Source organism: Aquarana catesbeiana, linkage group LG06 (genome assembly GCF_042186555.1).
Source record: "Aquarana catesbeiana isolate 2022-GZ linkage group LG06, ASM4218655v1, whole genome shotgun sequence".
NCBI lineage: Eukaryota > Metazoa > Chordata > Amphibia > Anura > Ranidae > Aquarana > Aquarana catesbeiana.
Window position 1 is genome coordinate 24,655,146 of NC_133329.1, and position 24,083 is coordinate 24,679,228.

Sequence of the window (24,083 nt, forward strand, 5' to 3'; positions counted from 1 at the left end):
GCAAAAATTGCTTGAAATTCTTAAAGAGAAATTCTATTGGGACAAAATGGAAGAGACGGTAGACAGAGTAATTAAGTATTGTCTAATCTGTGTACAAAGATATTTTAATTACTGACAGGATATGGATTAATCATGTTTTTCTAGTTTGGGGTATACTAGCAAATCTCAGTAGTGGCAGAGGATTCCATTTTATAGGTAAAATCATGCAGGTAATGTGTAAAATCTTGGGTATAGGACAGAGATTTCATGTATCATATCATTCACAGGTTGCAGGTATAGTTTTTTCAGTTACAGAGTATTCTTCATTTGATTTAATGACAGGAAGAATTATTTTGTCACTTGTGTTTCACAATGAACGTTTGGTTGGCAGTACACGTCAAGGATTGTTAGTGTCCCTCTGAAGTGTATTATACTGCAATGCTTGTGATTTGAGAAGGGATATTAGGATGTTATTTAAAGGTATTGAATGTCATTCAGAAAATGATATTTCTTTTTGGTATTTTGTGCTCCTTTTGCACAACAGTGTTTTGGTTATAGATGATACAGGACAATTTGAACAGAATTGTGCCACATGCAGCTACTTGTATGCAAAAAATGGTCCTTCCACACATTTTTAAGTTTGAGTTAAAAGATCATAATTTCCTTATTTTACAATATTCCTTGTTTGGGAGATTATTAAAAGACAATTTGTATATATACTGATATGTAGTATTTGTTTTAGAAGTTTAAAGAAACTTGTATTGTATAAGTTAAATGGTTACTCACAGAGATCATAGCCCCACCCTTAGGAATTTGAGAGTGATGTGACACCCACTTTTTTTAAAAGGAGGGGGGGACTACTCATTGAGAGTCTGCATCTGTGGGACTACAAGACAAAAAAGAACCTTTCTGAATAAGAAAGGAGGGGGTTTGTTTTTTTAGGAGTAGAATGCCTGTAACAGAGTTTTTTGGCAGACATGCACTCCAGCAGATGTTGCAACAGACATTCACTCCAGTATACACAAGACACATACACAGTATGAGATTGTTATTTTATTATTAAAACCAAAATTTTCTTTTATTCAAGATAAACGGTTTATCAAGATTGATAATTAAGAATGGAAAGATTTATTGAAATCAAAAATTAGATGTTGTTAGCATTAGTTTATACAGAAAGAAATATGGTGATCAAAGAGTTGCCATGTGTAAGGCCACACCCAGAGGTGGTGAGATACACGTCACAGGCGGAACTAAAGTTTCAGGAGAAGTGGACCATGGCAAAGTAATTGGGAAGGTCCATTTGACATCTTGGATGTTCAAGGGATAATGGTATTAGTTCAAGGATTTCTCAAGTTAGTGAAAAAGCATGTATAAATAAAAATGTGGGTATAACAAATGTAATATTCTGAGATAAATGATGCTGCTTTTATTTTTCCTAGGAATGAATTATATTTCATTAACTTGGAGGAATCATGGATTCCAAAAAAGAAGATGTAATTTCAACAAAAGAAAGTGTTAAAGAGAGAAGATTCATCATCATCACAGGATTCATCTTTTCTCTCGTGACAATTTTATCTGTGGTAAAATATATCACAAACTGTTCCAGCTATGCAGAGGTTAACAGGATTGAAGAATTACACAACAAAGTCATTACATTATTCAGAGACAAAAGAGATCTAGACACTGATATCAATATAGATGATAAAAGTGATAAAGACATTGATCTTAATACAAATGACAGAATATAATTCTAGATATGTTGATATTAATACAGCTGAAGAATTGTATGGATATGATTGCTGTATTAAATTATATTTAATTCATAGTAATAATATTGAGGTCAACGTTAAAATAGAATCCAAAACAAATTTTGTTAAAATGCTGGGATCTTATAGGTTAAACAACAGAACCCGGAACTTTTGAATGTAATATTTTGGGAAGGAGTTTTTGGTCAGTATTTGTAAAAAGTAACAATCTTTAAATATTTTTGAAGATAATGATAGTTTGCATTTGATATGTAAAACAAAAATATATGTATCTCAAGATTCATTGGTAACTTGGAAAAGGAACGATGAATTTTTGGGAAGTTTTCTTCACAGTTCTACTATGATAATTCATAAAGGAATTTATGGTAGTGTGAATTGGATCAATAATACATTTGTTTATCAACAAATGAGAGTATCTTTGAATGATACTGGTATATATGAATGTTGCATATCAATAGTAAATTATCCAATGAAATGTGCGAAGGGAAGTGTTGTTGTAAGGTCTCCTAGGAAAACTCCATGTGTTGGTAAGAAAAGTGTCTCAGCAAATCCATTTCAGATTAACCATTTCCAATCCAGAACTCTTTTGAGAGAGGGAAAGTTTGTCATTATATTGTGGAACTTTAATGTTTCAGAATGGAAAATTTCTACAAGGTTTCCACAATGTCAAGGACATTTGGTTAATATGGAATTGGGTATTGAAAGATGGTTTGGAATTAATAGTAGAAATCATAACAGAAATAAGCGTGGTATTGTTGAAGGTATTTTAGGAGGGATTGGCACAATTGGGAGTATAACAAATAGTATGGACATTAATACTTTAAAGTCTGATCTTGAGACAGCTGGTTTAGTGGGTAGTAACGGGATTAAAATAAAGAGGAATTTAAATGAAATTTTAGAAAATATGGTTATTAAAACAGCTAATATAATGGGTCCATCTATTTTACATCTTCAAAATATTACTCTTGATATAATGTTAAGTGAACAACATTCTCATATTGCCAGAGCATGTTTAGAAATCCAGACTGAATATTCCACTAATTTTAAAATAATTGCACAAGCATTTCAGAGTGGAATAACCCCTCTTGGCATTTTACAGAATTTACCCAGAGAATATGTATATGCTATAAATCATACAGATTTATGGGTAAATAAATGGATAGGATGTAAACAGGATGTTTGTTATAGTTCTTCTATGATTCCAATAGCAGGACAAGAACAAATTTTGGTTCCAATAACTGTCTTGGGATTACCCGTCAGCAATACACAATTATTGTATTATAAATTACAGTATACAGATTTTGCATTTAACAATGAAAATTCTGAATTAGAACAATTAGATTTGTCATCATGTTTACAATTTCAGTCTAAAGTTATCTGTTTACCTAATCAAGATAAAAAGTATTTTTCATTCTTGTTATCATAATCATACATTGTGTTCAGCAAGAATAGAAAAAGTTGAAACAATTTCTGAATTAATTACTCGTGTAGATAAAAAGAAGGTTTGTTTCCAGATCATGTCAGATACAGAAAGGGTTAAAACTTTTTTCTCTTCTTGTACAAATACAGAAAACCTAAATCAAGGCTTGTATTGTATAGAAGGAGACATTGTAGCAATAAGTATTAATGGGTTTAGAACAAATTTAACAAATATGCTTATGAAAAATATAAGTGCTCTTCCCACACAATATAATATATCTCAGATATATGAATTTCCTTGGGAAGAATGGGCAAATGTAATTCATAAGGATAAAGGTTTATTGATAGCTTTGGCTAAGGAACTTCAGAATGCAGAAATATTGTTTAAACATGAACAAGGTAATTTGCAAGAGATATCTCATCAATGGTCAGAATTTTCAGGAAGTAATTGGTGGAAAAAATTTAGTAATAGTGTATCAATTTGGGGAAAAACTTCAATAACCTCAGCAGCAGGAAATATTTTATCACATCCTATAGTTATTCTTTTTATTATTATTATGTTATTCATTATATTCCAGTTATGTTTGATGTTTAGAATGAAAAAATTATATTATCGAATTAGAAATGAAATCAAGAAAGGAGATGATTTATTGCAAAATAAGCTTAAGAGAAAGATGGGTTTTGGTATTGCAGACTCGGTTGGTGATGGAAATACATTTGGAGTTATTGGATCAAAGTCTGAATGAATGGGACATGGATGCTATGAATGAATTTAAACCTTGAAAATATGATTGTTATTCATATTTCAGAGGCGAATGTTATATTCTTAATATCTAAATTTTAATTGGCTTTATTGAAAAGAATATGCATTTTCCATATTTGTTTGAATGATAGGACTTTGAGCTAGTGATATCCAAATGGCCATTCATTGACTGAAAATGCAGGTCAAGACCCTGTCAGAATTTGATGGGTTTTGTAAATAATATATGTATGAGTTGAAAATCTTCCTATGTAACCGATACTCTGTTTGATTTATGCGTTTATGTTTTAAGAGGTCTGATGTTTAGTCTGATAGCCTCTCACATATATCTGGTTTCATGTTTAAAAGGTTTGGTTAAAGTGAAAAACAGATGTTGCTCTCTGTTAGCCCCCACTTTTTGGAAGGTGGAGAAAGAGGAGTGTATGGGAGGGATTTGTGTTTGGGCGCGAATTTGAAAGACTGAGTTCATATATTCAAAGGATAAACAGCCTTCTGCCTCTTTACACACATCTTCTGCTTCCAAGCAACATCTCTCTCCAAGACACACAGCTCTCCTATGCACACAGAATTCCTTCCAGGACACAAGAAGTTAAACGGCCATCTTTAAAACACCAAGACAAAGGAAAAGTACATGGTCTAATGACTTTAAGAACTTTTTCAGATCTTTGAAACAAATGAACTATATTTGAACATTTTTTGCATATATGAAACAACACTAATTCTGAATATGAATGTACTATTTTTGTAAGTATTTTCCAAGTTTATGTGTGTACAATAAAACACACGGTTTTGATTTAAGCTGACTCAAGCAGAAATAATTCCAAAATTCGTCTCACGAGAAACATCATTATTGAAGGCTTTTTATACAATATTAAGCCATTTATTTCAAACACAGCACAGTACAACACAGCACAGCACAACACAGCACAACACAGAACAGCACAGCACAACACAACACAGAACACCACAGCACAGAACACCACAACACATCACAACACAGCACAGAACACCACAGCACAACACAGCACAGCACAACACAACACAGCACAACACAGCACAGCACAACACAACACAGCACAACACAGCAGAGCACAGCACAGCAGAGCACATCACAGCAGAGCACAACACAGCACAGCTCAACACAGCACAACACATCACAACACAGCAGAGCACAGCGCAGCACAGCAGAGCACAACACAGCACAACACAGCAGAGCACAGCACAACACAACACAGCACAACACAGCAGAGCACAACACAGCACAGCACAGCACAACACCGCAGAGCACAGCACAACACAGTATAGCACAGCACAACACAGCACAGCACAACACAGCACAGCACAGCATAACACAGCACAACACAGCAGAGCATAGCACATTACAGCACAGCACAACTTCACAGCCAGAAATCATGAATAAAAGTAACAACTGACTAGGAATCGGAAGACACCTGAATAAATAAGACACATTATTGCTATTTTATACACTGTGCTGTGTTCAATATACTCTGCTCTATACACTATGCTGTATGTTATACTCACTACACTGCTCGGCTTTATACACTGTGCTGTACGTTATACTCACTACAGTGCTCAGCTTTATACACTGTGCTGTGGGGTATACTCACCACACTGCTCAGCTTTATACACTGTGCTGTGGGGTATACTCACCACACTGCTCAGCTTTATACACTGTGATGTATGTTATACTCACCACACTGCTCAGCTTTATACACTGTGCTGTGGGGTATACTCACCACATTGCTCTGCTTTATACACTATGCTGTATGTTATACTCGCCACACTGCTCTGCTTTATACACTGTGCTGTATGATATACTCACCAATGTGCTGTGTGTTATACTCACCACATTGCTTGGCTTTATACACTGTGCTGTATGTTATACTTGTATCGGAAAGTCCCACACTCCAATTGAGTGCTTCCATCAGTATATCGCTTCCTAAGCTCGGGGAACACGAGACCAATGGATCTGGCTAAGTTACCCCAAGAACTAGGCAACACCAGTTTCCGAGTACACCAGAATAAGAACTCTTTATTTGAAGGAGAATACAGGCTTTTATACATTTGAGAAGGAGGTTCCCCCGCCTGATCATATTACCCCAACAATACAACTTGTACACAGGAATATAATTACAACAACCGACATATACTATAAATATGACCTTAATTACCCACCTGGATGACTCAGAGGTCTGACTTTCCAGGTCAGACTCGCCATCTCCTAACTCACAAGAAATAATACACATTATTATAAGTATAACCCCTTCCCGCCGAGCGTTCACAGATATGCGGCCTTGGGTTTCAGAGGTTATACTGGGAGGATGCCGCAGCTGCAGCCATAATCCCGGTACCGTTTTTTAGAGCGGGCGATCGGCTTTCCAGGAAAAACAATTGATGCGGCTATAATACTGGAGGAGCGGGAGGGGACATCCCCCCTCCCGCCACCTCCCGCCGCTTTGACCAGGCCTCCCGTCCCACCAGAAGACCCGATCCTCGATCCTCCACTTCCGGCGACAGACTGGCACGAAGCCAGAAATGGCTTTGTTCCAGTCTCCTGAATGTAATGTCACAACGTCACTTCTCAGCTGCCAATATCGCCAGATTTAAAAAAATATACAGTATTCAGAATTGCCGTTTTTGGTGATCTGAATACTTTGAAGTGCAAAGGAGGGATTTGGTGTCTTTTAGACCTCCGATCCCTCCATAAAGAGTACCTGTCACCACCTATTACTGTCACAAGGGATGTTTACATTCCTTGTGACAGCAATAAAAGTGATCAATTTTTATTTTATTTTTTTTTAAACACAATTTAACCCCTTCCCGCTGAACGTACACAGATATGGCTCGGCTTTCCGGGGTTATACCGGGATGATGCCTGCAGCTGCAGGCATCATCCCAGTACCGTTGTTTCGAGCGGGCGATGGGCTATCCGTATATAACAACAAATGCGGCTAAAAGCCGCTCGGCTGATTTACCTGAGGAGCGGGAGGGGACAGGGAGGGGACATCCCCCCCTCCCGCCGCCTCCCGACGCTCTTACCGGGCCTCCCGTGCGATCGGGAGGCCCCAGTGTCCAATCAGGTGCCTCCCGCGGCTGTGGGCGGGCTGGAACGAAGCTGTCGGCGGCTTTGTTCCAGCCTTCTCAATGTAAACGCGGAAGCGCCGTCATGACATCACTTCCCGTTTACTCGGCTGCCAATGGCGCCGAATTTAAAAAAATACACAGTATTCGGCGATCTGAAGTGTAAAGGAGGGATGGGGGTCTTTTAGACCCCCCATCCCTCCATAAAGAGTACCTGTCACCACTTATTACTGTCACAAGGGATGTTTACATTCCTTGTGACAGCAATAAAAGTAAAAAAAAATACTTTTTTTTTTAAACACAATTTAAAAGGATAAAAATAAATTAAAAAAAATATAAAATTTTTTTTTAAAGCACCCCCGTCCCGGTTACCATTTACCACTAAAAGAAAGCCAAATTTTTCCTGGAAAAAAACCAAGGTATAATCCACCTGGATACACAAAGTAGTTGTGGTGATATATACAGTTTTTACTAACACATGTCAAAGTTGCAAAATTGTGTTTAGGCATTAACATTTGTTTTCCCCTCAGTCACTAAGGTGTTAAAGTGCTAGATTTTTGTTAGTTTAGGTAAAATGTTCAGGCTTGTCCTGCAGCCAAGCCTGTGTGCTTTATCTGGGTCTGGGCAGAGACTCAGGGAGGGCTGGATGAATCTAATGCCCTGTACACATGATAGGATTTTCCGACAACAAAATCCATGTTTTTTTTCCGTCGGATGTTGGCTCAAACTTGTCTTGCATACACATGGTCACACAAAGTTGGTTGGAAATTCCGAATGTCAAGAACGCAGTGATGTACAACACGTACGACGAGCTGAGAAAAATGAAGTTCAATAGCCAGTGCAGCTCTTCTGCTTGACTCCGAGCATGCGTGGCACTTTTTGCGTCGGAATTGTGTACACACGATCGGAATTTCCATCAACGGATTTTGTTGTCGGAAAATTTGAGAACCAGATCTCAAATTTTGTGTGACGGAAATTCCGATGGAAAATGTCTGATGGAGCCTACACACGGTCGGAATTTCAGACAACAAGCTGCTTTCAAACATTTTTAGTCGGAAAATCCTATCGTGTGTTCCCCTACTTCTGGAAACTTTGGCGAAGATTCTAGAAGAATAGGAGTGGAGGTGAGAAGAAGCTGCCTGGTGTATCCATGAGGGCCCTGACCAATCCCCAAAAGATGGGTTGATAGGTAATAGGCCCCCTCAAATAGCATTTCATGTGCTCTGCCAACCTGTGACTGTTTGCTCAAAGACAAGTGCAGTTGCCCCTAGTAACCAGCGGGAGCTGCTGTCAGACTCGCCACGACCCCTGCATACCCAGTTACCCCAACCGTGGCTGGGATGGACACTTGTGTTAACCTGCTATTCAGTGAACTGTACCCATGTAGCTGTCACCCATGGCAACCATGGCAGGGGATAGCGCCCTTGGATTACAAAATGTGCTCTGTTACCTGTAGCAACCACGGCAGGTGATCGGGCCCATGGATTACATATGTGTCCAGGGATCTGCTTAAGCCTGGAAAGAGTGACTCTATGTTTCAAAATCCTGCTAAAGACAGTAAAGTATGTACAGAGATGTTTGCTGTTGCCCATGGTGTTTGGGGTAAGCCAGCGGGTGCCTGCAGGGGGGAGTTTGCCAGTTGTCCAACCATGGTTGGTGGGAAGGGCTGTATCCGAAACCTGCTAACTACAGTGAGATATGTGCCACAGACTTTGCTGTTACTAAAGGCAATCACAGTAAATGCCTGCTCCACCAGCTCCCAGTTGCTTGGGCATAGTCGGTGCAGAGCGGCATGTCCAGACAAGTTCTGCAAGTGCCAGTGTATCCATCATCATCATCATTGTGCAAACTTCAGTACAGTGAGCAAAGGGTTACAGCAGAGCGCGCGGGAAAAGGCCTGCTTATCACAGGCACCAGCCAGTCTGGAACTTTGGGGGGGTGGAGCCACAACCTGGAGGAAATCCAGCATGCCCTGCTAGCAGCGAGAGAGAGGAACAAGATGGTGGAGAGTGTGCATGTGTACCTGACTTTAACCTGATTGCCTGATCTGCAGGAGTGGACACTGGTGGACCCCGGTGTCCAGTTGGAGCATCGCAGGGGATTCGCCCTTGGCATGATTGAAGGGACTGAGCACTTGTGCCTGTTGTGTCCTGCATGTAGAATACCAACCGTGGTGGTCGGTGCCTGGATCCAGTGTGGGCACTGTGCTCTTCCCACTGACATCCAGGGAGTCGGAGCCACGGAACTACAATGTAGACCTGCAGTCAGAACTGTGTGCTTTGCAGCTGCGGAAGTCCCAGGAGGCTGCTGCGGGCCTGGAATCATGCTCTCAAGGTGGGGCCGACTATGAGCCTGGTAACTCCACTGCGAAGAACAGTGACATTGGGGCAGAACGTTGAGGATTTGCCACCTGCAGCCCAGTCGGGGACCAGGCGCTTGTGAGTGCTACCCAGCAGGAGCCAGATAACATCCCTGAAGTGCCTGCTGTGGCCATTAACCCTGCCAGCCCCACCTGGAAGGAGCATTTGCAGGAAGATGACAAGTCTTCAGGTCCAGCAGGGAGTGATAGCAGTGGGTACATAGACTTGGCATCACCCAGACTTCAGGCATACTTTGGGCCCATGGATGATGAGTTTGCAGACTGGTCATCCCACAGCAGCTCAGAGGAGAAGTGGGAGCGGGAACCCACTCAGAGGCAGGAGGAGGCAACGATAGAGGTGCTGAATGTGCCAGATCCAGCTAAAGGGACCGGAGGAGCCACTGAAACCCCAGTCAGTGTTGACCAGAGCAGCTGAATTCAGGCAGTGGGTAGTGAGGTCACTCAACATCTGTGTCCTCCCAGGGCAAGAGAAACCAAGAGAACTGCCCAGGTTTTTCAGGTTCCTGCTCTGGAGTGGAGTCTGGACTACCCATATGTCCCTCCTGTCATCATGGACATCATTGAGGACTCCTGGAGAGAGTGGGAGGATGACCTGGTATGGGAGTATATGCACATCCCTAAGCCTCTGTGGGTGCCAGATTGTGAGGAGACCTAGGCCCAGTTTCAAGACATACGCCAGGAGGCTGGGGAGCGCAATCTACAAAGAAAGAGTGACGATTGTGAAGGCAGGACAGCCAGGTAGGGGCCACTCTGCTGCAGTTAGGAAAGCTGATGGCAGTGTGAAAAGGTTGCAATGCGTGAAGGACTTTACTTTCCTGCTTATTATGAACTAGGCCAGCCTGCCTCCCTGACCTTTGCCAGATGGATGAACTGCTCCCACTGATGAACTCAGGTGAGGCCTAGCTTACAGATAGAAGCCTTTGAAAAGAGCCTCCTGACAAAAGGAGGGGCTCCTCCCACCAGGGACTATAAAAAAAAAGGTCATGTGTGTTTGCTTTAAACACCTATTTTTCTGCCAGCAGGCCTATTACCTCTGCTGACAGAATGTGTGAATAGTTAGCTTAAGTTAATAATAGGACTGTGTTGTTCCTGTTTTTTTCTCTTCTATTTGCAGGTGTCGTTTTGGGCAGCCGCCCACCCTGCTCTTCAACATAGAACATTTTCCAGCTGGCTGAGAGTGCCTCCCTCGAGGGGAAGGTGCTCCAGTCTTGTTTTGTGCCTTAAATACTGAGTAGAGTTAGCTGTAGGGACCTGTAGCTAGGATGTATATTTTGTGGCTATGTATTGTACATTATTATTTCCAAGAGAACCTGTATATAAATTATTTGTACATGGCCCCATCCAAGTTGTCTCCCCTTTTCCCTCCCACTGTATTTTATGGGATGCCCTTGCTTTTGGGCTCAGGAACTATATTTTATTTTTTCACGGTGACAGGCTGGACATTGGAGAGTGAGTGTAGCACCCCCTAGCCAGTGTGCTAGATTTTTGTTTGTGTAGATAAAATGTTCAGGCTTGGCTGGCAGCCAAGCCTGTGTGTTTTATCTGGGTCTGAGCAGAGACTCGGAGGGGGGGGGGGCTGGATGACTCAAAGGCAGCATCTCTGATACCTCCCCCTACTTCTGGAAACTTGGGGAAGATTCTACAAGAATGGGAGTGGAGGTGAGGAGGAGCTGCCTGGAGTAATCATGGGGTCCCAGACAAATCCCCAAAATATGGGTTGGCATGGGGCAGGCCTCCTCAAATACTCAGGGTCAGCCCAGCTGAGGCAGCAGAGTTTGGGTCGAAGATAAAGATGGAGTGTTAGGAGGCTGTCAGAGACCCTTGAGGGTAGCCCCCTAGTCTGGGGGGGGAGGGACCTCAGATCTGGGAGCTCAGGTGCAGAAGGGACCTTCCTCATGACACACATAGGTGTGTCATCACCAGTGGCACGGGAACAGGTGTGAGGACAGCAGGAAGAGAATACTGCCAGGCAAATCTCCTAGGAGGAGGACAGCCGGCTGGCTGGTGAGTGCTACAGGAGGACTGAAAGACAGCCTAAGAGGACTGGGTGGAAGCAGTCTTGGGTAGATGCAGAGTCAGTCTGGGAGGACTGTGGAAGAGTAGCCTAGAGGGCTAGTGAAAGGGGCAGCTGCAGCCAGGTGGGCTAGCAGTGCCTGAAGAGGTGGTTCTGGGATCAGTGGCCACAGAAGGATAGCTGGGCACTAGGATTTTGCTACACAACCAACAGTCCCTGCTTGTAAAAGGCATGTGTTACTATACTGACTGAGCCTTGTTGTCAGATCAACTTACAGTGTGCCAGCTGGTCCTGGGAGTTGTAGTGCTTCAAGCAAGTGTTGTGCTGGAGGAAGCCGAGTAGTGTAAACAGTTTGTACAGAAGAAGGTATCCCTGAAAAGTTCTGCTAAAGTCAACTGGGCATCCCATATTACCCTTTTCCCCATCCAAGTTAAACCCCCTAATAAAAATACAAAACAAAGCTTTGGACTGTTCCTTGCCTCAAGTGTGCTGTGAAAGTACGGTGTGCCTGGCTGTGCAGGGTGGGGGATCCCATTGCACTTGTGGCTCCTAAGGGGGTGTGCTACATTAAAAATGTAAAATTCCCTTGAATAACATCTCTGGGGGTGCCATGACCCTGCCTGTGAAGACCTGAACTAAATTACCAACACATTCCTGTTAATGGCCCTTATGCCACGTACACACGAACGGAAATGCCGCCAGCAAAAGACCGATGTGAACTCTTGGTCAGAAAAAGCGACCGTGTGTATGCTCCATCGGACTTTTGCTGGCGGCATTTCCGCCAGCAAAAGATTGAGAGTGGGTTCTCTATTTTTCGGTCGGAAAAAGTTCCTATCCGAAAATGCGTTTGTGTGTATGCAATTTGGACGCGCAAAAAATCATGCTCAGATTCAAGTACGAGACGGAAGCGCTCGGTCTGGTAAAACTACCTTTCATAATGGAGATAGCACATTCCTCACGCTGAAATTTTTTAAATAGTTTAATGCAGCGCACTCTCTTCCTCTTTAAAATGCTAGAAGAATGAAGTTGTTTTGCTGCTGATATTCACTCAGAGTTCTCACAAACTTATTTCTTTATTATTTCTCGTGATCTCCTGAATAATCGTTTTTTGTTTTTAAAGCCCGATCTCCATAATAATGTTTAAAATTATTTTTTATTGTTTTTTTTTTTTAATCAAGAACTCCTTTTTTTTATTATTTTTAAATTATTTTCTAGTGATCTCCATAATTTTTTTTTTGTGTGTCAAGTTTACACAACCACATTATTATCTTGTATTTCTAAAGCTCAAGGAGGTTGGTTGGTGTCCCTTGTTAATTTGACACTGTATTTTTGAAATGTACCCGCCTACTCACAAACAAACTGTCCTATTTGAAGAAAAACACATAGGCAAGTATTTTCATATAAAAAAATCTCCATTTATTCTGGCTCATAACAAAATAAAGAGGAAGGTAACGCTGGAGAAACTGCTGGCATTTGCAAAGCCTTTCTACCCCAGGGCACACATCAACACTTTGGAAATAAAAATTGGTAGCTTGAGAAGTCCATATAATAGGGAGCACAATCTGGTCCAGGACTCCCAGAGATCATGAACAGCAGCAGATGACATATATGTCCCCAGCCTGTGGTACTACAACAGCCTGCGTCTTCTGTCAGACCAGACTGAACCCAGGCCGTTACTTTCTTGTCTTCCCTGCAGCCTCCCCTTCACACTTCCCTGCAAGCTTCCTTGGAGGCTGTGGCTCTGGAGGTGGACTTGTGGCAGGGGGAGAAGGAGGAGGAGGATGGCGAGTGCGCATAAGTGCATGTTATCACTCATTTGGCCCCTCAACCCCTTATGAATGGCCTCAAAACTCATTTTCTCACACATGAGGCGTGGTCCCTCCTCCATTTTCTGCAATTTAGCAGCTATATAGCAGCCATAGACCTTTTCAGCACCGGGGGGGGGGTTCAGGGCCACATTAGCCTCCTTAGTGCTGCCTCCTTCGTGATACTCCCCTTCCTGGCCCTTTTTGTTGTAAGGCGGAGCGGAGGCACCTGGGATTGTGTGAGGCTACAGGGCCTGGCCTCCTGCTGTCTGCCGCATTCCAGAGCTGTCTCCGGGCTGAGGTCTTCCTGTGTACGAAAAAGGGACATAGTTTTATTTTTTGGTTCATCAATCACACACAATTTTCAGCTCATGACTGTTGCAAATTGAATGTTAATAAATAGAAAAGACTATCATTCTGAGCCCAGCATTTTTCATTCTTGTCACAATCATTTTTGGCCCCTACTGTCTATTGATATGTCAAACATTTTTTGTTAAATCATTCATTTGTTATCAATAATAACATCTAGTTAACAACAATAATTTTCGGACAATAAATATGTTAAAAAATACTATACCTTGCTCCAGCTGGGCTCCTCAACTTCTTCCAGGATGAAAGGCCCAGGTTGGTCCTCCGAAGCCTCAGCTGGGGTTGAGGGAAGGGTGGATGGAAGGCTGGATGGAAGTGTAGAAAGTGATTCCCTGGCTTCAATCTGGTCTTCAAGAAACCACATCCTGTTGTAGTACCACAGACTACATACACATCCTCTGCTGCTGCTCCTGATCTCCAATGGACTCAGTGCGAGGACTGATCGGGGATCGATCATAGAAGATCGCATCATCGCCGCTTGCTATTGGGTTTATTAGCCGCCTCTGGACGCCGAGAGCCGACACACTGGAGCTACAGTCGTATACTGTGGATAAGGATTTCCTGATACAGCAATCAATCTCCCAGTGTGACATAGAGCCCAATGAATGCAAAGTCTGAGAGTTGGTAAGCACACTCTACAGCTGTGGTGGTGGGATATCACCTTCGTTTTAAGTGCACAATAGGGTGTTGGTTTCAGGTGCATGCTCATACTTGGTTGTAAAACAATACTACACTATGGCCAGCCTTTTTGTCTTTCTTTCTGTATTGAACTGAGGGAACTATGCCTGAACGCTGACAGAGCTGATCGGTCCTTATCCTAAAGGCCCCGGCTGGGTTTAAGCCATCCGCTTATTATATTTGGCGTTCTGGTAAGGACATACAGTATATGTTCCTCCACTTTATTGCTGAATGTCTCATTGTTTTTTCCTCAATCACTTCTCTGATCTTAGTAAACTTAGTCACTGGCAGAGAAATATTATTTTGTGCTTCTAAAAAAAAAAAATAAAAAATTCTTACAAAGCTATAAATGTTGTGCTCGGTGATGTCTGCCCATTGTTATATAATCCTGTATGTGTAACGGAGGGGCGAGGTCTGTGGGCGGAGGCTGATGTTTATAGAATATTGGTGTTTCAGAATGTGTTTTGATTGCACTGAGCAATACACTGCACCTCAGGCACCATCTAGTGGTCATCATGTGGTATTTTTTTTAAATATTTTAAAGCAGTATTGAATTCAAAACTAAAAATGAAATGTTGCAGCTTACCAATCATTAGATGTGGTGGCTGCATTAGTTTTTTTTATTTCAGGCTTTTCCCCCTCTGTTTTCACCTGGTGATCTGGCCAATAACACACCTCCTGTATTAGAGCGCCAACAATCTGGATGAAGGAGCACATGAGGCATCTTTGGACGGCAGCATTGTCAGCCCCGGGTGGGGAGGGGAGTGTTATGCTGGCCGTACACTATACGAAAAATCGTCCGAAATTCAGTCATTTAGACATGACAATGGTAGCTAAGAGCTTACCCTACAGTACCCTTACCCATTTGAACCTTAACTTAAATTTACTATGATTTAGAATAAACACTCGACACCTAAGGTGGGTTAAATGGCCAACATGGCCTTTTATTAATAAAACAACTTTTGTTACAATACACACTGTAAGAACCCACCTAACTATACTATTTCACTAAACTGTATATATATAAAATATCTATCATTTTAAGATCCAAGGCGGTACCAATGTAACCATTACCCTCTTAATTTGTGTCAGAGGCACATCTAAACTGAGTTGCCACCCCAGCCGCTATATATGAAGACTCAGGGCCTAAACCCAGCTAACTTCAGCCACCCCAGGGTCCTTAAGCTGCACGGTCACTAGCCAGTGAACCGTTCCCACTCGAGGATACCATACCTGATGGTTCCCCACCGTTTACCCAGAATGCACCACATTCTACCACCGCCAAGGATCCTAACATGCCCCTACGCATTGTAAAACACCCGAAAACAACCCCCATTCACTACTACCCCTCAGATTAAGGGCGGGAGGGAGGGATGTTCTCAACAGGTTCCACTAGAACTGTTACAGCCCCACCCCATTTACATTAATTTATTAACTATTAGCTCCCCCCTTTGCACCAAATTCCGGCCAATAATGACCACTTAATTACAGCCATATGCCACACCTTATATGACCACACCTTTATGACCACACCTTTAACCCTGACCTTGCTGGTTTGCCTTATCACCCTGTCATGTCTCCCCTGCGCTGACTGCGTCCCTTCTCAGCTGCGGGCTTCTCTTGACAATGGTAGCTAAGAGCTTACCCTACAGTACCCTTACCCATTTGAACCTTAACTTAAATTTACTATGATTTAGAATAAACACTCGACACCTAAGGTGGGTTAAATGGCCAACATAGCCTTTTATTAATAAAACAACTTTTGTTACAATACACACTGTAAGAACCCACCTAACTATACTATTTCACTAAACTGTATATACCGGTATATAAAATATCTATCATTTTAAGATCCAAGGCGGTACCAATGTAACCATTACCCTCTTAATTTGTGTCAGAGGCACATCTAAACTGAGTTGCCACCCCAGCCGCTATATATGAAGACTCAGGGCCTAAACCCAGCTAACCTCAGCCACCCCAGGGTCCTTAAGCTGCACGGTCACTAGCCAGTGAACCGTTCCCACTCGAGGATACCATACCTGATGGTTCCCCACCGTTTACCCAGAATGCACCACATTCTACCACCGCCAAGGATCCTAACATGCCACAGCGCACAGGTATGACTCCTTATACCTGAGCGCTCCGCCACACACGAAGAGCCCTGTGTACTCCATCCTCCAGGCCCAAAAACCACATGTCCGTCCCTACCGCGTTAAGGTGAACGCCATCGCCCCTAAGGTAACGCCATGTCTCGGACTCCAAATCCTGATGCCTAATTACCAGGCCCCCATTCCTGACAAAAAACCGCCCCACCTCCTTATTGACTTTAATCCGGGCCTTATTGATTCGGTCCACAGATCTGGCTTCTCTCCAAACCGTGCGAGCCACGATCTCTGACCAAACAAAAACAGTGCCCGGGAAGTCACAGCGAAGCCTGAGGAAATCGAACCGAATGTCTTTTATCAGTTCTCTGGAACGCCTGACGCCCAGATCATTCCCCCCAGCGTGAATTACCATAATATCCGGGGCCCTGTCCCAGCGTGCAAATCTATGCACCTCGGGAACCACTCTGTTCCACATCATGCCCCTTACTCCTATCCAGCGAACACTACCCTCTTCCCAGGGGAGACCTAACTGCCTGGCATCGGGTCTAACTTCAGCCCTCCTGGCCCCCCAGTAAACAAATGAATGCCCGAGGATCCAAACTAGGCATCTGCGACCTGAAAACAAATAGAGAAAAAACATTGCCCCACCAACCTGGACATATAAAAATTAAAACAATAAGACCAACACATAGAAAAGAGTTAGCATGAGAATCAACACAAACGGTACGACAAAGACCCCCTCTCTCATCTTCACATTAAATGAGGTCTAACATACAACCTGAAACGATTCGACTCCCACCTACCGATGCGTTTTATCATCTCAGTTCCCAACCCCCATCTTGACGCCTCCGTGGCGGCTCCGATTCGGAAAGAGTGAGATCCGAATTGCCTGGGATCCAGGCCTGCCGCATTCAGACATTTACGAAAAACCGCAATGAACTGAAAACGCGATAAATACGAGCCATTCCTGTGCATCAAGAAAGGTCCCGCACTAGCAGGCCTGACCGCAATAAATTGTGACACCGCCGAAACCGGGCACAGCCCAGCCACCTTACCCCGAAACAACTCCAGTACTACACCTCTTCCAGCTTGATCCGTTTTAGACTTACGAATCACTAAGCTTACTGACACTTCTGTTACAGTCACCTCGTCTCTGAAAAGTCCCCCCGCAACGTGTTTGGCAGGGCTGACCAATTCTCCTATGCGTAACGCCCCAAAAAAGGCCAACTGAAAAGCCGCCCGAAACAAGAGTTGCTCATACCCATCTCCACACACCCCCGGAATATGAGCCATAATCAACCACAAAGTGGTGAAGGAAACCGGGCGCCGCATATCTCTGGACTTGCTCCCCTTACGATATCCCTTCATCGCCTGTCTTATGATAAACGATTTCGTGACATCCTTGCCTCCCTGCAGTTTAAACCAAAAGGCCAAACCCGCTAATTTACGATCCACTGACGATACTGATGCCCCCTTCAAAAAGTTTTGAACAATGAAATACAGGACCAATGCTGACACGTCGTCTCGGGGCTCAAGCCCCCCAACCTCCTCCAGCAACGCATTCCATTCCCTCCACGCACCAGCGTATGCGCCCCATGTCGCCTCACTCAGGGATTTCCTGATCAATCCAGCGGCGACTCCATTGCGATCGTCCATAACCCTGGAGGACAGGGGGTACCATGCTGCTCCGCGTCCGGCGCCAATCTCCGAAACTCTTTCCACTGCGAACGAGACAAGGCATCCGCAATCCTATTAGAAACCCCCGGAATGTGCACCGCATAGACAAAAGCATTCAGGCGAAGGCATAACAATACCAAGTGCCGTAACAAGTGCACCACCGGAAGTGAGGAGGCCGACAGGGTGTTAATGGCAGAGACAACTCCCAAGTTGTCGCAATGGAAACGCACCTTTTTGTTCCGAAATGCCTCGCCCCAAATTTCCACCGCCATCACAATTGGAAACAATTCCAAAAGCGCTAAGTTACGCAACCACCCGGCCTCCCTCCAAGTATCAGGCCAACCACCGGCGCTCCACTTACCCTGTAAGAATGCTCCGTATCCACCGGACCCGGCCGCATCCGTAAACAATGCCATGTCCGCATTGCTCACGGGGCCCGACATCCACATTGACCTCCCATTGTAGGTTCCCAAAAATTCATCCCAAACCCTGAGATCAGCTTGGTGATCCCGGGTCAAACGAACAAAATGTCTGGGGTTACTGACCCCCGCCATGGCTAACGAAAGCTGGCGGCAGAATATCCTGCCCATTGGAATGATTCTGCAGGCAAAGTTTAATTTTCCCAAAAGGGACTGCAGCTCCCTGACCCGAACTTTGCGTCTGCCCCCTATGGCCCTGACTTCTTGCCGTAAAGCCGCAAGCTTTGCCTCCGGCAAACGGCATTCCATGGCTACTGAATCGATCGTGATCCCCAAGAAAACCAATTCTGTCGCGGGACCAACCGTTTTTTCCGGTGCTAAGGGAATGCCAAAACGATCCGCTACATGCTGTAACGTGCCCAGCAGTACCGCGCATGCGTTAGAACCCGCAGGGCCTATACACAAAAAATCATCCAAGTAATGGATGACGGAATTGAGCCCGGACACATCCCGCACTACCCATTCCACAAAGGAACTGAAGGTCTCAAACAGCGCGCACGAGATGGAGCACCCCATTGGTAGACAACGATCGACAAAATACGACCCTTGCCACCTGCAACCCAGGAGGTGCATGCTATCCGGATGGACCGGAAGTAGACGAAAAGCCGACTCCACGTCAACTTTCGCCAACAAAGTTCCCTGTCCATACCTGCGTACCCATACTACTGCGGCATCGAACGATGTGTAGGTGACCGCACAGGCCTGCGGATCAATACCATCGTTTACAGACGCCCCTTTGGGATGCGAAAGGTGGTGAATTAAACGGAACTTCCCAGGTTCCTTTTTGGGCACAACACCCAGGGGAGACACAATTAAGCCCTCAATGGGCGGGGAAGAAAATGGACCGCCCATCCTACCCAAAGAAACTTCCTTCTGCAGTTTCTCCGTTACAACCCCCGGGAAAAGCCGAGCAGACTGCAGATTCTCGGAAATCGGCGGAACCGTAGTCAAAGAGCACGGGATTCTGAAACCCACCGAGAATCCCTCCCACAGGAGTCTAGCCGACTCCTGGTCCGGGTACCTATTTAGGAAAGGCAACATCCTTCCCACCCTCACTGGAGTCTTCCCTTTTCCCAGATCCATCCCCGGCCTTGTTTTTTCCAGCCTTGAAACACCTACTGAAGGAATGACTGCCCCCGCATCCTGAGCATTCATGCTTGAAGCGACAGGACCCTCCAAATCGGCACGAGCTGTCATTGAACTGCCAGCAAACCCCCTTTTTCTTAACGGCCGACGAGCCTGAGGTGGAAGCACCGCCAGCCCCTCCTGGAAAAAACTGACCCCGCTCCTAGCCGGGGTCATCAGCTTCATCCAAAGCCCTATGTCCTTGTGATCCCATCGAATAGCTGGCCTGACCGCCTTCCGCTGACGAAACTGTTCATCGTAGCGTAACCATGCCATGCCGCCATAGACCCTATATGCCTCCCCAATTGCGTCCAAATAGCAAAACAAAGCCGAGCAGCTCCCCGGCTCCCTTTCGCCAACAACGCTAGCTAAGATTGCGAACGCCTGCAACCAATTATTGAACGTGCGGGGAATAAGGCGATACCGCCGTTTCTCCTCATCCTCTTTCTTACTCTCATCAGGTTTTACGCGGTCTAAGTTAAATTTTTCAAGAGGGAGCAGGGAAAATATTTCCACGTACTCCCCTTTCCAAATACGATCCCTCACTTCCTGTTTCAGGTGCGCACCCAAAGGACCTTCAAAGCACACGTACACCTCGCATTTCGCCGCATCCGCCAATCTTACCTTATCCACCTCCTTGTCACTTTTGTCCGGCGGCTTTTCCCCCGAGGTCTCTCCACTTGGTCCCTGCGGCACATCCGACGCTATTACCACAGCCGGAGGAGCGGAGGAGACTTCCGTTGGTAGCACCTGTCTCCCTGAACTGTCCCCCACCACGGCCGCCCCCCCAGGCGCCCCCCCACTGCCCAGCTTTTGCAGTAACTCTCTCAACCAGCAATACCTCCCTCGTGAGCCCCTCTGACCCCATACTCCCAGGAGCCCCCCCTACCTGACCTTGGGCCCCCACACCTGACCACACAGAGGGAGAAAATAAAGGAAGCAAAACAGGAGTGCACTCACCAGGCTGCATGGGGCCGTGGACCCCCCCAGCCGCCGGTCCGACTTCCGCCACGGCGTCACCGACATCCTCTTCCACTTCTCCCTCCTCCATGCTACTGGCATCTTCTCTCTGCCGCTCCGCTGGCGTCACAGGAACCGAAAGCCGCCTGTGATCCGGCCGTCCTCTCCCTCCCTCAGCCGCCGCCGTTCCTCTTGACACAGACAGGCTCGCCGGCCTGCGCTGCTCCGAGCGTCTGACCGCTCTGACGTCATCACCCTGCGCCCGGCCTTACCTGGGCTCGCAGGCGCCACCTGTGGCCTGGAGGTGCGCGCCGTCGCATCTCTTCCTCGGGCAGACGTGCCCCTCTCGCAGCGCCGCTCCTCCCTTCGGCTGACAGAGCCACCGGCCGCCTCCCGATCGTTGCCGAGGCCTGCTCCAACTTCTCTTCCCCGACGGGCTGGCGTGTCGACCGGAACGTCGCCATCCACACCAGCCGCACGCTCCGGAATCCGGTCGGAGGAGGATGGGTGAGTCGCCATCTGGCTTGTGGGTCCCATCCCCCTCAGGCTCCGCCTAGGATGGGGATTCCTCCCAGGCTCTCCCCTGGCCAACACAGGCAATCGTTTGGCAGGGGGGCCTGAAGGTTCCGCGAACGGGCTCCCATTGTGGCGCTGAGCCTGAGGAGTCCTGTCAGGGGTGAACCGCTCAGGAGGCTTAGACCTCCTAGCGCGCTGTGGGGCAGGTCCTGCTTGTGAAGGACCCTGCTGGACTCCCTGCAATGACTCGGTCACTTGTCTCTGTATCCACTCAGCTCCATGTATCCCAGCAGCAGCCCTTAGCTGGGATAAAAGTTGCTCAAGTTCGCTCATCATGTAAAGTAGCACTCCACTGTAAAGATGATGTTCTCAACAGGTTCCACTAGAACTGTTACAGCCCCACCCCATTTACATTAATTTATTAACTATTAGCTCCCCCCCTTTGCACCAAATTCCGGCCAATAATGACCACTTAATTACAGCCATATGCCACACCTTATATGACCACACCTTTATGACCACACCTTTAACCCTGACCTTGCTGGTTTGCCTTATCACCCTGTCATGTCTCCCCTGCGCTGACTGCGTCCCTTCTCAGCTGCGGGCTTCTCTGTTTGTTTGTTTTTCAGGCCAGTTAATGGGCACAAAATCGATAATCGGTTGGGATGTTTTTGAGCCGAAAAAAATGAAGGACAAGTTTGGAAATTTTCTGCCAAACGAATGATAAATTAGAAGGTTAATGTGTTTGACGTCCAAACTGTTTACTGTTCACTAGGTATATGTGAAAAAAACAAACAAAAAACGGATTCATTTATGCCCACTGAACGATTTATCGATCATTACATGATGGCACTATCGTTTGCTATCACGGCCGATTATTCGTTTTTTTGAAATTGGGTTTGAATGATTTTTTGTATAGTGTATGGGGCCAGCATTAGATGGACTAGCAGATTTAGATACACTAACAAATTAAAGCCAAACTGCAGCTCACATCTTTATAATCAGTTACAGCAAAGTTTTTCGTTCCTTTTGGGATAAAGGTTGTACATGAATAAATAAAAGCTGGTCATTTTAAGCACCCCTGCCAGTGGTAAATGGTTTGTCTCATCCCTCTGACTGCTACATCTACAGGAGAACTTGCTCTTTTGAAAAACATCAGACTTACTGGTCTTACTGATGAAAACAAAGGAAAGAAAGACAAAAAAAAGAAAACAAACACAGCCACCACATCTAAGAATTGGTAAACTGCAATATAATAAATGTTTGCTTTTGGGTTTAATAATGCTTAATCCACTTCCTGTCTGGCCTAAAGCAAAATGATGGACGGGCGGTGGTTTAGTCATCTTGACTGGGCATCGGGACAGATGAAGTCACGAGCGGTGACGTAACGCGTAGGGCGTGGCGGAGAGCAGACGCAAACCGGAAGTCACGTAAGGAGGCGCCTCAAACGCCGCTCCTTCTGGTTTCATGCAATTTCAATTGTTTTTAATGTAAGAGACCACTTTTTAGCCTAAATAAAGCTGAGTTATTCATCCATACTACAACATTGGGGGCCTCTTTCTCTTTCCCCTTCTTTATTCCACTGGGCTGGTTGAGCCTTGGTGGAAATTGTTTTAATAGATATATCCTTGTATGAAGAACGGGAAGCTAAAGAACTCAGCCACTAACAGATGAGAAAGCCTGATTACCACAAAGATGCACTATACAGTCCCAATAAAAGATACTTATTGATGCCTGAACATATCCATTTTGAGGTGAGAGTTCTGAGAGCCTGATATTCTATCGGGATTTTTTACATGAAGATTATTATGAACTTTTATTCATCTACCCAATATATTTGATTCCAGCTCACCTACCTAGCCACATAGTCAAGTTTTATTCCTCATTCGTTCACTTTATGAACTATGTACTTTTATTTATTTTTTTTTTGATACACAGATACCTAACACAATTCACCTCAGTGGGGTATCCATTTATATTGATCAGTGTGTGATTGTTATTTCATTTTTTCACATTATTTTCACTTATCGAGTTCATTTATTTTTCACTATTTTATTATTACATGTGTGAATAGATTTTATGCGATCTCCTTACTTTTATTATTTCATTGAAGTGTAATGTGAACACTTGTCGATTTTGCTGCTGTCTGTATAACACATCATCACACCACATTTATAAATATTATCACTAAATTTTACCATTTTCCTTGTCGTCACTATTTCACAATTTCACTATTATGCCCCGTATACACGGTCGGATTTTCCGATGGAAAATGTCCGATCGGAGCGTGTTGTCGGAAATTCCGACCATGTGTGGGCTCCATCGGACATTTTCCATCGGATTTTCCGACACACAAAGTTTGAGAGCAGGATATAAAATTTTCCGACAACAAAATCCGTTGAGGGAAATTCCGATCGTGTGTACACAAATCCGACGCACAAAGTGCCACGCATGCTCAGAATAAATAAAGAGATGAAAGCTATTGGCCACTGCCCCGTTTATAGTCCCGATGTACGTGTTTTACGTCACCACGTTCAGAACGATCGGATTTTCCGACAACTTTGTGTGACCGTGTGTACGCAAGACAAGTTTGAGCCAACATCCGTCGGAAAAAATCCTAGGATTTTGTTGTCGGAATGTCCGAACAAAGTCCGACCGTGTGTACGGGGCATTACTCGTAAATAGCGCGAAGGACATTTCCACTTATGCTTTGATCTAAACCATTCCATTGTAGCTCTGGCTGTATGTTTAGGGTCGTTGTCCTGCTGGAAGGTGAACCTCCTCCCCAGTCTAAAGTCTTTTGCAGACTCTAACAGGTTTTCTTCTAAGATTGCCCTGTATTTGGCTCCATCCATCTTCCCATCAGCTTCCCTGTCCCTGCTGAAGAAAAGCATTCCCACAACATGATGCTGCCACCACCATGTTTCACGGTGGGGATGGTGTGTTCAG